Source organism: Seriola aureovittata, chromosome 1, assembly GCF_021018895.1.
Source record: "Seriola aureovittata isolate HTS-2021-v1 ecotype China chromosome 1, ASM2101889v1, whole genome shotgun sequence".
NCBI lineage: Eukaryota > Metazoa > Chordata > Actinopteri > Carangiformes > Carangidae > Seriola > Seriola aureovittata.
In genome coordinates this window covers 25,593,521-25,605,703 of record NC_079364.1, presented here as the reverse complement: position 1 = coordinate 25,605,703, position 12,183 = coordinate 25,593,521, and the positions used below count along the sequence as shown (strand labels likewise).

Here is a 12,183-nt window from a genome sequence, read left to right as displayed (position 1 = left end):
TTCACTATAAAGTCCACATACTGAGAAATAACTTGAGATGAAAAGCAGCGTTACAGTAATATTAAGAACCGTGTGTGTCAGAGATGATGGAGGTGGGGCGTCCTCGCTCAGAGCAGCGCGCGCACGGACAGTTGTAGAGGAGCACGGGGACCACAGCACGCTCCACAAGCTTGCGCTTACCGGTTATTTATGTACATTTATCTCCGGGACGTTGAAACCTGCCAGGTAAGACACAAAAACTTCGTTTAATAGTAAAAAATTGCAACTAATGAAACCTTACAACCTGAAACCCTCCTGGCAGTCGCCACACCGTATACGGGAAGGTTAATTGTCTCTTCCCTTAAATGAAAAAGGTAATAGACGTTGTTTTTGAGCCGAAAACTTCACCTCTGCGAAGACCTTTCGATTTGATCCGAAGTTCATTCAAAGGAGAGAGTTTTTCAAGAGTTGAGAGTAAAAATGTTCGACTTCTTAGTGGGTTTTCGTGCCGCGTTTTCACCTGGCTGCTCGTGCCATCCAGAGTCTTGATGTTGAGTTTAGTGCATTTCGGGTTACTTAAGCTAGCTGACGATGCTTTTTACTTTAGCTCACTTGAAGTGAGATGCAGTTTAGTTGACGCTAGAGCCTCGAGGCTGAGTACGTGTGTTGTCTCACCGCTGTTTGTCAGCAGCTCATGTCTGTATTAAAAGAAAAATTAACCCTGACTGAGCAGAATGAAACCACACTGATATTGCCTCTGTGTTCATGACAACTTTCCTACATATTTCTTGAGTGTGTGCGTTTTCTGAGATATTTTTTAAATTCTAATAATTTCTTTAGGATACACAGACAACAGTAAAACCTATAGAAGTCTACTAGTCATCTTGTGTTGTCTTTTGTCAGTGATTTGGTGTTCTTCCAAATAAGACTGACCCCAAAATATTTGCAGGGCAGGAAATGTTTTTTTTTTTTAGTTCTTTAGTTAGTATGCAAAAGTGCTGCCTTGCCGTCAAAGATGTTGACTTGGAAGAGTTTATCTCTTCATATCTCCCAAGAACATTATGCTCATGGGCCTAACAGGATTAGCACCTATTGCCACATAAAACAAGAGTAGTTGAACAATAAAAATGCCCTAGGATTATAAAAGATGCAGCTGGTTTATTGTAGTTGGTACAATACTGCTCTGCCCTTTAGTCCTTGCATCATGGATGGTTTTAATTAAACAAATTAAGAGTTTTCAAATAATGTCAGCATTTTTTGACCTAAATCAGTCATACACAGTAGGACCTAGACATAGTCATTCAAAAGGGTGCAGTCATCTCCTTTGTTTAATTACTGAGTTTTAATACCACAGAGCTGTTGCTTTTACCGTGGAGCTTTGTCATGAAATGGCATGAGAAAGCAAAGTTAGTAGCCTTTAATGAAACTTAAGTAAAAGATCATTAACCTTGAATGGTCAGTTCACCCATTTAGAAAAATCTCACTTATTCTGTCAGTTAGTTTTGGTTTTGTGTGTCTGGATATCAGATTTCTACAAAAATCCCAGATAAAATGAGGTTCAACTGAATTTTGTTAATGGTCAGAGTAGTAGTTTTATGGTTAGCTTGATGACAAATTTTGTTCTTGTGGAGTTGACAACTGTTTTTTAAATAGACAACAGTGGTGCTTTAAGTCAGTGTCAACCTCCAGTGTTTATATCAACCTAGCAGTGTGTAATGTGTTGCATGCATGTAATGCTGCAGGATAGCTGATGTATTCGCTATTAATGCAGAGCTCCAACAAACAGATATAAGTTTAGGATCAGACCATTTGTAATGGTTGGATTGTCCTGAATTGTGTAGCTGTAAAAATAAAACATCAAACATCATCAGGCACTTTGATTCCTCACTAGAAAATATGAGTGTAGTTCTGCTGATTAAAGCTGTTTGCTAAGGCTTAATAGCTGTTTCTGTTTGCACTGCAAACTGAATTCCTTGTTTTATGTTTGCAGAGAATGGGAGTATGAAAAATGTGTAAACCCTGGGATCGGATGGTAAATGCGTACCTGGCAGTATAATTCAGTGCACATAAATACATTTGGCCTCATGTTTCTGTCCATATGGAGCATACATAGTGTCACCATCTGTATACGGATGACGGACATTACAAGTATGTGGGGTGTGTATCATTTGGATGATTACATCACTAATCCTTGTCAGCTTTGCTCTAGTAAATGGAGGTAGATTATGGGGTTACCAGTAGCTGGTTTTCTGTGATGAGGACAGAGTGTCATCACTAAAAAAAAATCAAGTGAGAGAGCATTGGTTGTTGAGGCATGGAACTGATTTATTTGACTATAATAGGTATACAAGACTCCAAAGTGGCACTGTAGTAGGATGAGGTTAAATTATTGGTCATGAATCAGTGGATCAATGCACAGCTGCCATGCATAGAGCCTCTAATAGAAAAGCTGTAATCTAAATTGTGACACATACATTGGCATTTGCCATTTGTGTGCAGTTATCCATTGTGATGCTGTGATGTATCTCATTCTGACATGATGGGAAGCTTGTTGTGATTGTGCATGTTACTAGATTGATTTTACAGTTTGATGGATCTGGACAGGGACCATCTGTTGAGGGTTGTGCTGCACAGACACACACATGCTCACACAAACAAAAAACTGTACTGTTCAATGTGATGACAGAGTCTACTATCCTCATTGTTATTTTGTGACGAGTCTCTCTAATAACCAGTGGTAAAGTTGTTTTGTGTTTCTTTTTCCTCTTGTCATGCAGCCTCAGCTGATCATGTAGGCAGCAGAAAGCAGTGTTTTCCAAAGTGAGGTTTATGTACTGTCAAGGATCTGTCAGACTTGTTCAAAACAGAGCATTTATTTGAGAGAATCTTTAATTTTTAGATTATATATTAACTGCCTACACTGTTATGTTGCACGCATAGTAAAAACAGTGATGCATTTGGAGTCCCTGGGACAAAATCAGATGATTTGGGCTCTTGTGGACTAATGTGGATCGATTTAGACATCATCATTATCAATCTGTATCTTGTAGGTGTGGGTTTACTAAATCTTACCAGGCTTTGTCTACGGCTCCAAACAAACTGGTACTTTTCTCTTTTGATAAACAAAGTGTTGGTTTAGTTTGACTCCTCATGAGTTTTTACAATTATTCAAATCATATGCATTAGTGGCAAAATTAGTTGTTTTATACATATTCACTGATGCTAAAGAGAATGCTAAAGAGAGACCTGTGTAGCTTACCTAAATACACACACATAAACAAATCTGCTAATACACATGCATTCAGTGCATGCACAGTCTGTGCTTGACAATGACTGACAGTGACCTTGACAGGAAATATGGAGAACCTCCACAGGAAATGTGAATGTGACTTCTTGCAGGTTTTCTTTAGAGCTAGGGTTGACACCATCTGTCAGGCAGAGAGACGCACACGCTCTCTTCTCTTCTCTACTTCTTTCACAATCTTTCTTAAACTGCCATTTTTTTTTCGTTATAAAGGTAAGGAACATATTTCTTTTCCTATAAGAGTTATTCAGGAAGAACTATACAATCATAGGAAAGTGTCAGACAGTATCTTATTTGTTCAGTGATACTGCAGTAAACTCCACCCAGAATAATTTAGAAGCGCATGTCGGATCTGTCTTTGTTTTTAATAAAGTGTGTGTGTCAGGAAAAACCTACTGTACCTCTTTCAACTGTTTGAGACTTTCTTCCTATCTCTGCCTCAGGAGAGAAATGACATCCAGGTCTGTCTTCTTTAAACACACACACACACACACACACACACACACACACACACACACACACACACACACACACACACACACACAGTCTGATTGCTAGACATTTTCTGTTGTCATTAGACGCCGTGATGTTTTCCAAATGTATCTAGTCACTCATAGCACTGATGAGTTCACTCTACTTCTCCCCACTCTCCCATCATTGCTTTCTTTGTCTCTCATCTTTCATCCTCACTTTGTCTCATCCACTTCCTGAGAGAAACCCCCTCAGGCTTGAAATGAGAAGGGTTTCTCTTGGTGGACAGCGTACTAATCCCTGAACACACACTGGGGACTAATCGGACTCATTAACTCTGACTCTGGTGCTCCTAGCCAGAGATCATTACTAATCCCTCCTCACCACTGCCTTTTCCACCCATATTATAAATGCTGTTTCTCTTTTCCTGTGCCGCTTTCTTCATGTAAATTAAAAGAGACATCAAACATGTTACCTGTACAAAGTGGTTTTTTGATGCTGTAGTTGTTTGGTTAAGAAGAAACAATGGTCCACTTTCAGCCTCAAATTTCACCTCAGAAAGGATGGAAAAACATTGGTCATCAGATCATCAGTCAGTGATTCAGGCCACTTACTGTCAGGCTCATTGAAACCACCAAACTCTCTGGATTGTTCTTTACACTGATTAAGCTTGTTTGATCTATTTAAAGTGAACCTAACCTCATCTCGTACCTACTGGTCTAAGTGAGTGAGGTTAGAGTGTTGGGTGGAGATGACCTTTACTTTGTTGATGCCTCTCTCATTTATCACTCCCAGGATTTCCCTCATATTGTGCTGTGAGATTGTAGGAAATTTCCCTCTGTAGAAAAATAATGAAAACAAGCAGGACGCCATAGGAATGAGGTTGTTTAGAGTCAAACGCTCAAAGATCTCTGTCACTGACATCATCAAATCTTCAGGAGATGCATTCTCACTGTTTAACTGTCCAGTCAAATCCCTGAGCAGGTGGAGGGTTTTTTTCATTTTGAAAGCTTATTTTTCTCACTTTAACCTCTTGCCAGTTTGCAACCACCTAAATTAGTGTTGCTAAAATCAGCAACTTAAACTCGATAAAATCATAACTGATTGTGGTAATGCTTGGCACACATTTAAATGTCAGTCAGTCTCATTCTAAAACCCTGCAAACAGATAACACATGCTGACTGTCTGATGTTCTGCCCTGCCAGAGTTATACCTAATCTACATATCAATTAAAAAAAGAAAAAACTATTGATTGACACATAAATCATCACTGGTGCAGTAAAGTTAATTTTTTACAGTCAGTAAGTTGAATCAAGATCACTTGTTTGTAATCAAGGTGTGACAAGTGGTTTTAGGTTAAATACACCTGTATCTGGAAAGGACAACATCTGGTTAGTCAATTTCCCTCTGAAAACTACATCATGAAGACAAAGGCACATTGTTAAACAAACTTATTATAAGTTTATTGAAAAGCACAATTAGTGAAAGGATATATAAAGGCCCTGAATATCCCTAAGGGCAGCACAGTGACTCAGTGGTTGGCACTCTTGCCTTTCTCCAAGGAGGTCCTGGGTTTGAACTTGACTTGACAGGCTGAGGGTGTTTCTGTGTGGAGTTTGGATCTTCTCCCTGTGTCTGGTTCCTTCACGTGCAGACATGTTGGTTAGGTCAACTTTCCAGTTAGCCGATAGTGACATCACTGTTGCAAGTAGACATAGACGAGCTTAAATGAAAGCAATTATTAATAATCATTTGGTTAAAGTAAAAAAAAAAAAAAGGTCAAGCTAACCTGCAAACCACTAGTTCATGTTGTTATTTTTTCTTTTATTTTTTTGCAGAACAAATGTGATGATTGTGTGAATCATTGCGATTCCCATTGAAATTGCGCATCATTATTCTCTGAAACTTGGTGACTTCCAGACTTTCTGCCTTTGGCAGCTGAATAGGGCAGATTTATATTTGTATATGCAACTCTGCACATCCTGGTCAAGTATCCTCTTAGAAGACACTGCAGAATCTACTCCATTATCAAACTGTTAATGCATAATGCCTAGCATAGCCAACAGTGGAGAGATGACGAAAACGAAGGGGAAAGAAAGATGGAGAAAGACATGCAACAAAGATCCTTGACCAGACATGAACCGGGACATTGTTGTTCATGGTCGGCACCTTGACTGAAAGATCATAAGGACTTCCTGAAAAACCTGCTTTTAGGGGATTAGAAGAACCATGTTTTTTAACAGTTCATAACACACACTCTTCTTCCTGACCTTTCTGATCCCACTTTGTTTTCATGTACGCCTTTGGGTGCCCATGCCTGCCACCACAACAAAAGTGCCACTGTGACCTCTTTACATCACATTTAGTTGAATATATCTGTGTGGTATGTTGAGGTGCCATTCATTTTATGTTTTTTAGACTGAGCAGGTCTGTGGAAATTATTTTTAGTTGATCTACAGTGACATTTTTCCAAATACTTTCCATATGCTTCAAAATTTGCCAGTAATGCTTTAAAAATGATAGTGCTTTAGCACCCTGAATGTATAGATTGTTGGTATATTAACACATGTATTGTATTTTTATTGTATATTCTATTGACATCATCTAGCCCCTATTGTTTCACACACATTTGTTCAAGACCGCTAATGTATCTGCCCAGGAAAGTTCTTCAGGGGCCATAAAAGGCCATGCCCTCTTTTACTTGTGCTGTTAGGAGAGGATCAGTGCCCCTGAGATGGGATGTTTTGGAGGGCTATTAGAGAAATGCCTCTTCACCCTATTGTCTGTTAAATTGTTCCATTTCCTGGGCAACTTCTCCTCCCACAGCCCCTTTGTGAAAACACTAATTACAATCTGCCTTCAGCAATTTTGTCATAAAACGTATTTCAATGTCAGCACACATTCAGAGTGAATCATTTATTTATAACCGGAAAGATACAATCAATTATACATTCAGAATCCTAAATCTTGCGTAATATGCCTATAATGCACTTGCATGAGATAATGTGGATTCATATGAAACAACCTTGTGTGTCTAGATCAAATGCTGCGTCGAATGTTGAAATACCCTGCAGCCAGTATGAGTCGACGCATGCCTCCTGTGAATGCTCGTTTGAGTGTGGATGGTGCAGATGTGTGGGTGTCTTGCTCTCTCTCTCTTTTCCCCATTTCAATTTCAAATGTTTTTTGTGCTTGCTGTGGTTCAAGGACATTATGTAATGCTTATGAGAGCACCCCATCTGGAGAAGTGCCATTGAGACACAGAGTTTGCAGAACTCACTTTAGAGCTGAAAAACAGCTTACCTGCGAAAGACATTAGTAACTGAGGACACTAAATGAAAAGAGGAATTTGCAGTGCAGCATGTAAAAAGCTCTTAGTCACACTGAATCTTTGTAACCCTGTGATTACCCATTTTGAAGATTTATGATGAAGTTTTAATATTTGAGAACTTACTGCTAATATCACTTGTCTTATGTAAATATATGTCTACTCTAATGCATCAGCTTCCCATGTAGAGCTTAATAGTGACGTATGTAATTATGCAGTTCTGCTCTTTGTTGATGCTGTTTCATGTTGTTGTATGTGTCTGTGCATTTGCTCTTTCAGAAATGTGTAGTGTTTGCATGCCACAGAGGGGCTTGCGGTGCTTTGCTGCATCAACAAGCCACTCATTGTGCTCAGCTGGTTAATGAGTGATTAGCCAGGGTTGGCCCTCTGAGAAGAGGAGCTGGTAGATGACTTATCAAGTGAACAGACACTCAGATACAAGAGAGAGATGCAACTGGATAGAGACTGGATGATAGTGCTGAAATGATTAGTTGATCAATCAATTGACAATAAATCAATTGAAAATAATCAACAATTTCGCTAATAGATTGTTGATTTGATTCATTCAATCATTTTTTAATTAAAAAATTCAAAAAATTTGCAAATATTCTGTGGTTACAGGTTCTCTTCCAGCATTAGTTTCTGTTGCTGTGCCACACAACACATACCGCACACACAGACACACACTCACTGCCTCCTTTGTAAGGCTGCCATATGGGCCACTGCTGTCACCATTTGGGATGCAATGGTCCAATGGAGCGACCCAAAGGATTAGGTTCAGATGTCACATAGTCAGTGGAATGCTATTCCATTAATGAAGTATGGGTAGCTAGCCTGTCCTGTGATGCTATCTTGTCTACTAGTTGACACAAGAATTATACAAAGAAGTTTCATCTTACAATAGTTGTTATTCTTAAATCGAAGTGTATCATCTTTCAACTTATGTATAATTAAAAACTACATTGAAAATATGGACTTGAAAATACAACCTCAATGCACCATAAGCAAGTACACCTGTTACCACTGCAACAAGTCAGTTAACCTGTGATTTCAAGTTGAGGCTAATTGCATGAACAAGGTTATAAAATAATCTGTGAACACCATAGCTTTCTCAGTTTTGGCCTGAGTTGTGTCTAATGCAACATGGCTCCACATGGTAAGGAATGGCCTGAACAAGTATAGTGCCCTCCGTGAGACATAGTGGTGAAAGGGACACATTTATAGTCGTCACCATAAATGCAAGTTTGGATACCCAAAAAGATTCCCAGTCTCAAGAAGCTTGGCTGGAGAGAAAATTTCCAACATCATAATGATCCTAAACACACAGCAAAAATCACACTAGAGTTTGTAAAGAAGAAAAAAGTGAAAACCTGGACCTCGTCAAGTATGTCCTGAGTTGAATCCACTAAAACACCTGTAGAGGATTTTAAAGGAGAAGATAGAGCGACAAAAGCCCCTCTTGCAAAGAGCAGCTGAAAAGAGTTTTGTTGCACTTGCTAAATATGGACCTTTCATTATAGTTAAGTTTAATTAGTCAAACATTTCTGTTTTTCATAATTAGCTTCATTCTTCCAGGGCTTTGGCTGTAATTACTTAACCTTTTACCGATACTGGCCAGGGGTGCGCTGTTTGCTAATTTTGTTTGTCCTGACTTAAATCAGTGGTTGTTTTCATAATAGCATCCATCTGTGACTAATTGTGCAGTGGCTGCAGGTTCCCTTTTTTTATGAAGCTGTCCTTGCACCGTTGTTAGGGAAATGAGTCACTGTTGCCAAGGAAGTGAGATGGTGTGCGGTCGACTGCATGTCACAGGCTACGGTCGGCTTTCACCCAAGAGCAATCAGAGTACTGAAAACCTGCGTTCTTGTTTGACGTTCGAACTCTTAAGAAATGCATTCATATTTGAGGAATAAAGACAGAAACAGAGAGAGGAGAGTAGAAAGGTGAAGAGTGCAAAAAGAGTGGGAAGGACAAAATTGTAGGATTGGTAGAAAAATATTTGTCTCTCTCCTTGGCTCATTTACAATATTTAAAAATTTCAGGGCTTAAAAAGTGGTGCCGTCTGCTATAGAGTGATTGACAGTCAAACACACACATACCAGAAAGACTGTTGGTGAAAGCACGTTTGTGGGGGCTGCTTAGACATGCTAAAGTCTACATGGTAAGTTTTTGAAGGTGATATTGTAAGCTAGAATTTAGTTCAGAGCACCGGTTGCTAACAGTTGACAGTATATTGAACAAAAAGCTCTCTCTGTTCCTCTTTCAGATTAAGCCTGTGTAATGTAAGTGTGTGTGTGTGTGTGTGTGTGTGTGTGTGTGTGTGTGTGTGTGTGTGTGTTGTGTGTGTGTGTGTGTGTGTGTGTGTGTGTGTGTGTGTGTGTGTGTGTGTGTGAAGGTTTTGAACCATGCTTTTAAGGGTTTTTGTAAATTAGGAAGTTCCAGTGTCCTCCAAGCTGATTGTGCAGAACAAAAAATGTTGCAGTTTCAAGTGAAGTAAAAAGCAGGTAGACAGTAATGTCTGACCCAAAGATTACAGTTGTGTCTTTTTCTTTGATTTAATTGACAACAGTTTCTGTTGGTGGCTCTTGTACTTTGTTCAACAGTTTTAATCACAGCTGTATGAACACTTTGACTAAGTCAAATACAATATTAAATAAATGTTACATTAATTAAAGGATTCTGATCCATGTAAAGACCAAAACCAACCAGGAAGTATTGTGTGTGTGTCCAAAACCTGATACAGCTTATTCCTCTGTGCCAAATAGCTCCAATGTTAAAATAATCAATTTGATTATTTTAACAACAAATCTGGATGACATGTTCCTTCAGTCCAATGAAAATGTGTACTGTAATTTGCTTTGAGTAAATACCTCCTACACTATTCTGGCACTGTAAATACTTGCTAGTGTTCCAAATGAAAATAGTCCCCAACAAATGCTCTATTTCCTGCTGCTGGATCGTTTTCAGGGTTGGTCACAGCATATTTCAATGGATCAGTATTGGTTAAAATAAAGCCATCCAAAATCTGATCCTTTCTTTACTGTGTTTGTCTACCTCAGCCTTCTAGCGTCACAATGATTCTGTCCTTTACCCCAGCCCGGCTCTGTTTGAATGAGTGATGTTGAGTTCTGACATTTTTTGGCAAAATACAAGATTCGATGAGCTCAAATGGTAATAAAAGAGCAGTGTAGAAAACTTCCTGGTGACAGTTTCTCATTTTCAGCCAGCGCTAACTGTAGCTTTTGCCAGTTAAAATGACAAATGTCTCCAAAAGGAGGTCATATCAATTGATGCTAATTAATGTTAATTCCATGTCTAACTTGGTAACAGACCAAAATTACATTTGGCTGTTGTTATGCCTGTGTGTTTTCTGCAGATGGTGTCTGTACTCAGCCAAAGATTGTGTATGAGGTAAAAGAATCATCACCCTGTAACACCGCTGTACAGAACATGAGTGAAGTGTTTCTGTAGGTCCAACAACTCTATCCCAGCAAAATGTCTTCTCTCTAGCACGTCAATTCTAGGTGTTGCATCCTCTTACTTAAACTTTCACTCATATCATATCAATAATTTGATTGAATGGATGGATTGGGGCCAGGAAACTTGATTGGGACATTACCACAGTGCCCTGCTATTTTAGGAAATTCTTTAGCCTCTTTCATTGGCTGCATTGTTGGTTTTGGTCTTTCCGTGGGATTTGTAGCAAGAATATAGAAATATCACCACACTTACCCTTCAAGATAATATCTGGTCAAACTTAAGTATACAGGACTAAGAATCTCACTAAGCATCTAGTGCTTTGTTCATACATCCAAGTACCTAAAAATTAGGGAAATTTCATACTCAGTCCCAAGCTATAGTAGGGGTGGGCGATATGACGATATTAGATCGTGAAGGATTACAACGTGAAGACGATCTTTCAAACTGCAGAGATCGTGGGATCGTCTAGGGCACATTCTATAAATTGCAGTTCTATGCTGATGCACCGACGCACCAGACGTATTGACATCGTCAACCTGACCGACCAATCATAGCGAATTACGGGCAGTGACGCGCTTTCCTACCCGCCTCCTTGTTTGTGTGTGTAGCGGTAGCACATGGAGAGCGATGGCTGAAAGCCAAACAGAATTAGTCGCTAAAAAAAATTCCATTTCCATTATATGGAATTGGTTTGGATTTACCGCAACTGATCAAGCGCAAGCAAATGTAATTTGCAAAGTTCGCACAGAAATGACTGTCAGTAATGTCTTTGATAGATGTTTTACTTTCTGTTACTAATTTTGCAAGAGTGCACTTTATTAGAATGTTGTTGTTGTTTACCTTAAACTTTACGTTGTTTGCACATGCAGGCAAAACTGCGACTACTTGAAATAAAATCTGTTAAGAAAGGTTCTTTGGTCTAAACTGTCTGTTTTTCTTTTTCCAATTTAAGATCGTGATAAAATCGAAATCGTGATTTTATTTTTAAAAAAACGTGATATGATATTTTTGCCATATCGCCCACCCCTAAGCTATAGTAACAGTATTGTTTCTAAGGAGTGTTATGTGCATATGAAAGCTAGCCATTAGCTAGCTCTTGAACAGTAACTACCCTTTGCTCCTGTTAAATGCAGACATAGCATCCTTTTTAGTTCTGGTTGGGGTCATACCCTCAACACATAAGATGAATTCTCCACACCAGGATGAGATTGTCTATATGCAGCACAGAGCGAGACTGTGACTCATATTTGGGAGGGGCTGCAGTGAAACTCCAGTCATCTCAAGCAAGTTACTTTGACAAACAAAGCACAGCAGACAGATGCTCAGTGGGAGGAACCTTGCCTTCACCCAACTCAGCCAAAACCTCTTCTTCCCACTCAGCTGCAGAAACCCCAAGAAGGGTGCTGCTGCCTGTAGACATTCCTGACAGTGTGGCTGTTCAGCAGCGATGCTTTCATGCGCATTCCTTGGCTCGCAGTGGCAAAGCGTAAGGGGTGGCTTTTATAAAACTTGTAACTATAGCCATGCTGCATACGGTAAGGCTGCCACAGACAAGGCCTACATTGAGAGTCAGAGAAAGTAGTGTACCACTGGAGAACGCAGAACCAATATAAAGACCACC

The 12,183-nt window shown here is 39.4% G+C and overlaps 1 protein-coding gene across 3 annotated transcripts in view; it reads left to right on the top strand.

Moving 5' to 3' along the window:
* The first annotated feature begins 87 nt into the window (after positions 1–87).
* adcy7 (adenylate cyclase 7) overlaps positions 88–12,183 on the top strand; it is a 56,963-nt gene continuing 44,867 nt past the window's right edge. For 2 of the 3 annotated variants that reach the window (XM_056381186.1, XM_056381171.1), the window contains exon 1: positions 88–225. The gene's annotated coding sequence lies outside the window, so the exon portion shown is untranslated. Of the gene's footprint in view, positions 226–3,415; positions 3,497–12,183 lie in introns of those variants that run through there. The other variant, XM_056381178.1, reaches the window with a different exon arrangement.